This window comes from Aythya ferina, assembly GCF_964211825.1.
Source record: "Aythya ferina genome assembly, chromosome: 3".
Classification (NCBI taxonomy): Eukaryota; Metazoa; Chordata; class Aves; order Anseriformes; family Anatidae; genus Aythya; species Aythya ferina.
In genome coordinates, this window is record NC_140298.1 from 12,173,201 (window position 1) to 12,178,650 (window position 5,450).

General features: G+C 45.1%; 1 long non-coding RNA gene across 1 annotated transcript; it reads left to right on the forward strand.

Annotated features, from left to right (window-relative positions):
- The first annotated feature begins 2,872 nt into the window (after nt 1-2,872).
- On the forward strand, nt 2,873-5,229 carry LOC311433446. The gene is made up of 3 exons (XR_014690749.1): nt 2,873-3,020; nt 3,868-3,932; nt 4,302-5,229. It is a non-coding gene; the product is annotated as an uncharacterized lncRNA (long non-coding RNA).
- Nucleotides 5,230-5,450: the final 221 nt, after the last annotated feature.

Genomic DNA, 5,450 nt, shown 5'->3' on the forward strand with positions numbered 1-5,450 from the left:
AAAGAAAAGATTGAGAGAAAAAAGGCGATGCTGCTGATTAGCTCATGACAAGCGTGCCAATAGAAAGTCACTTGTTTTTTAAATGTGACTGACTATTTCACACTTGGGATGTAGGAAGATGAACTGAAAAGATCAAACAAGATAACTGCCAAGGTAAACTTTGAAACACTATGGGAAGCAGATAGGCTGAAATGGGGATTAAAAGGACAGATGCTGGCTATCAGTACAGTTTCTCTGCAGCTGAAGGAACTTGGCTGTGCTCCTGGCATTTGAAGGCATGCATTTTGTGCTGACAACATGCTTGAGTCCTGGAATCGAGCACCATATTCTTATTTCTCCAGGTGTGTCTGTTGTTCACATGAATACAAATTTATGCAGCAGTGTTTGAGGTCTGCCACTGACCACCACAAATCTGCAATACAGTCTTATATTTTTGTGCTCACTAAGCCTGTCCCACAGGGAAGTCCTAATGCTAACACTCCTCTTCTGTCTTCCTCCTCCTCCCTTCTACAAACAATTGCTGGCAGGTTTTTATGACAGTCTCTTAGATGGACGTATTTATAAACCATATCCTAAAAGAGCAATCCCCTAAGAAAATCTGCTGCACTGCCACTACAAGCTAAACTCACTGCCTGGACAATTAGGTAGTGGCTGTAAGCTTCTGCCTGTGAGAAACAGTGGAGACACCCAGCTGCTTGCCCATCACATGGAGAAAACATGAGCAGGAGACATCACTGCCTACAATTCATATCCTGTTTGCTTTTCTTAAGCCCACAGAGCAAAGTATTCATGATACTTCTCTCCAGCACTGGCCTAGCACAGCTGGAGCTGCTGAGCCCAAGCACTGGACTCAAGTTCTGAGATGTCTAGGAGGGCTCTAGTGAGATTTGCTGAGGTTTCTGGAGTCTCAAAGCTGCCTAAGTTGCCATGTCAGCTTTCCTTTTACCTTTTAATGTTTGTTTCTTTGTGAAGCAGGTTGTCTTGTTTATCTACATCCTTGCTCTGGAGGGGCAGGGGCAGCCAAGGGGTGTAACTGGTCTAACCAGAGGATGAAAAGAGCAAAACTACAATGAAAAGAGTGAAACTAGTCTGGAAGTCCTTAAAAGCATATTCCTTTATGGTGCAATCACAGTAAACAATATGATTGTTTTATACTAAGAGGTGGGGCACTTCTGTTTATCCTTAACGTGGTACTGGGTATCTGAGCTGTGACACAGCTCTGAGATCTAAAATGTTCTCAGCTTGTCTCTGGATGAAAGGCAGAATGCATTTCCCTGGCGAATCTGGCTTAATTTGTATTTCTTTACCTATCAAGCAGAATTATAACATGGAATCTGTGACAAGCAAGTAGGAAAATGCACATGCACCCTGGATGGAGAGACCACTCATAATCTTTCTTTAACTTGTCCAGGAAAACTGCTTCTTCTACTGGAAGAATATCCTATCAGTGCTCTCTGGTCTTCCCATATCAACCAGTCTTCATACTCCATGCTTCCTTTGCTATCCTTGTCCAAGATAGTGTTGATATCATGTTAAATAACTTACAAGTGCAAAATATGCTGTGGCATTTTGTCTGGGAAAATAATAAAGCCCCGTCTATTCATTGCAACATGAATATGGCTAAAGACAGCTATAGGCAACTATAAGACAGCTTCCAGACTCTCATTAAACATTCAGCTCTCCTAAACTCTTCACCTGTTTCCCAACTTTAAAACTTTGTCTGCCTGTGTGCAAATCTTCATCACATCACAAGAAATGGAAGACACAAAGATTAGGCACTCTAGATGGAAAAAACACAGTTACAAAACAATGATTATCCCAGGACTAGTTCTCTTAACACAACATTGCAAGGCAATGGCTCATGTAAACAATGATAATTACTTCCTCTTGCCTTTTGAATAGTCAATTGCAATAAAAGCGATACTTTACTGCTCATAAACCAGTATGTGTTTATCTGTTTGCAAGCTATCAAGCACCCCAATGGCAGAAAATAGTCAATATCTAAAAAGGAATGTGTTGTTTCCATTTTTTTGTATTAATCGTCAATAATGTGGCTTATGGTAGTATTAAATTTAAGAACAGCCATTTCTTACATCCTTCCTGGGAAGGACAGGCTCATTTAGCTCTGCCTGCTAAATACCCACAGGTAGCCCATACCTGTGGTCTCTGAACCATATTCCAAAATCAACTCCTGCCTTTGCCTGTGCTCTGCAGAATGGGTACTCCCTCCCCAAGTGACTGCACAAAAGCTCCACCCCACGCCTGCCCTGTGTCCTCGCTTCTTAAACACATCCCCTGCTGGCTCTGTGGGCACAGATGGAAATAACACCACTTCTCCGAGTTGATGAACCAGCTGAGTTTTCCTCTGTGCAGGGAAATCTCCACCAGCCATCCCTGAGCTCAGAGAATCGCAGAAACACAGGATGGCTGCTGTGGGTCTGGACTTCTGCAGCTTATCCTGGTCCAACCCCTGCTCAAGCAGGGCCACCCAGAGCTGTTTGCCCAGGACCACATCCAGCTACTGCCCAAGATAGATGAAGAATGGCTGCTTTAACCCATAAAATACGTTGGAGAGAGCCCATAATTTGGCACATTTCACCTCAGTTTGTTCTCTGTTCCTTTTCGTGCCTTCCCTTGTCAAGCTGCTCTCCTCTTGGATGGGGCTGGCTCCAGGTGACACGTGTGGCCACTTCCCCTGGGGGGAAAGAGAAGAAAGAAATGGGTCAGCGTGATGTGGAGGCAGCAGAGCTGAAGGCTTTTCCCACTGTGTGCACGACTTACAAGGAACAGAAGGCCTTCAATTTTGCCTTCTGTAAAGTCGGAGCAGGTTGTGCCCGGTTCCTGCTATCCAGGCTTGTGCAGGAAGGCCTGCAGGCATTTAGGAGGCTCTGAGGCCGGTGATGGGGAGACACTGGCACCCTCGACATTAATTTTGCAAACCCTGGTGTCAAACAAATGTAGCCAGCTGATGCTTCAGGGCTTTAGCTTGGCCTTACACATGCGACGCGTGGCCAGGCCCGGTGAGCAGGTCTCTGAAGTGAGCCCCGCTGCCCGCATGGGACAGCAATGTACTGCTGGCACCAGCTGGTCACCAGCCCCCTGCAATACTGAGCAAATGAGTTAAAACTGCTGAAAATAGTTCAGAAGATGCTTTATAAGCCCCACAATGCTTTATAAGCCCCATAAGGGCCCTTCCTTTCCACCAGGTGAGTTATTCACCAGTGGAAGGACTCCCCTGGAGAAGATGAGGGCGTCAGGCCTCACCCCAGCACCCCACCATGGAAAACCTGGGGAAACCAGACACAGGGCTCCATAATTTGGTGTCCCTTGTGTTGTCTCCTTTCCCCTTTCCCATACAGTGCCATTTCTGCTGGAGGTATTACACTGGGAGGGTGACTGCAGGTAGAACACCACCCGCATGGACAAACAGGGGCTACTGGGCAATGAGTGAGAGCGCTGTGGAAACTGCCACCACACCACTTAAAGTCATCAAAAGACTAAGAACATGCTAAATTTTAAGTGAACAAGCACTCGTGTTGTCCTTGCAGGCTTTGCTGAGCTGGCAGGAGCACAGGGCCCTTTTTGCCCCGTGACAGCTGTGGTGTCTCCACAGCATTCCCAACCCTTGTCCTCCAGGAAGGAGGCAACGTGAAAGTCATTCCCAGGCCTCAGAGGATGGGAGCGCAGTACTAAAGCCCAAACTAAAGCATACTGAAGCCAAGAGTTATCCACTGATTGATACAGATGCCGGGCCAGGCCTTTAGCAAATAACTAATTACTTCTCGAGTTGGGAATAGCTGAGTGGGGACTCGTACACACACTCTCCAGTTAATAATTTATTCACACAAATAATCCTCCATCTTACAGGCAGTCTTACTGAAAGCAAGGATTACAATGCAATTAAGGACTGCAGGATGAAGTTCTGAGATAAGGTACGGAATAAACAACGTAAGATAGCGCAGCCATTAATTACTGTTTAGAAATAGTCAGCTAATGAAGTCAGGGCGGCCATGAGTCACGATGTTTCACTGCTTCGCGAGTTTAGGAGCAAAACTGCTCTTGGTGCAAAGCCACGGTTTTAATTTTCAAGATTGCTATTGTCACAAAATCTGTGGCTGAGGTTGTAACCTGTCTGTGACTGGGCAAAAAAAGGGTGACAGCCTCAAGAAGCCCCAGGGTGTAAGGTTTTTGCAGGAGCTCAGTGTTACTCTGTGGAAGTCATTCTCACTGCTATCTTCTCTGTCAGTGCCTAATTTGTCTTTCTATTTTTAACATGACTTTTTTTTTTTTTTTTTGTTAAGCTTTCCAAGAAACTGGAAGTTTCCGTGACGAGGCTGTGTGTTTACATTCATCTGTCTTGTCCCTTCCTGCTTCCCAACGCACTTGGAATCTACCCACTGGTTTCAGACAATATTGACGGAGGGGAAAGGACCTTGGGGATCTGCACTGGGAGCCTTGAAGAAGACACTGTATTAAAGGATTCAGGCAGCATGAACAGACCATGCCTGCCCTACCAGGCCTCATACCTAGGGCTTGAGCAGCCTGTAGGTTTGCATGAGCAGCTGCTGCAAGGGAACCTGCTGGAGGCCCTGTATTGGACTACGCTGTGCACTGGTGGGTGTTCAGACAGAGGTAATAGTCCAGCCTGTCAGGAGAAGATGTATGGGTTCACTTGGTACACAAAGCGAAGGACACCACGGCATGGGAGGGTGGCAGACCACGGATGGGATTGGCACAGCATGCTGTAGGAAAATCCATCCAGAGTCTGTCTGATGTTGTGTGAAACCAGGGTTCCCAGCATCTCAGGGGGTGAAAGATTTACTCACCACCTGTTTTTATTCTGTCGTATTGAAACAGCTATTTCATTACATCATTTGTTGTTGGGTGTTTCCTACTGAGATCTGGAAAGAGCCCTGCACTGTCTCTCCCTCTCAGCCCTCGCAGTGCAGAACAGGATCTCGATGTCCTAGGACACAAGGTGCACAGCCAGGACAGGAGGGCAGCTCACGTGTCACTGCTGAAGGCAAGCCTGCAGCATGAAATTAATCTTTAAAACACACAAGTGGGAAAGAGCTGCTGACAGTCAGCCTTTGGTAGCTCCATCGTCTGTAATATTTCATTTTAAAACACTTTTTTAAAAATTGTGCTTTAACTTGGTTAGTAAAGATAAAACATCTCTGAGCAGTGCAGACAACTTGTGCAATTGCATGACTTGGGAAAAAAAAAAAAAAAAAGATATATTTGCTTTGTTTCTGTAATATTTTCCAAAATGCTTGCCTTACTGAAACAAAAGGCATTTTCTGAATATGCATTTTTTGGAAAAAAAAAAAAAATCTGCTGTGTATTTGATCCAGTTATTTCATAAAACAAATCATAACCCTTTGTTTAGATTAGAAAATATTAAATGCCTGGAGCATGTTGCAAAACAAAGTAAACAAAAATAAACAGGA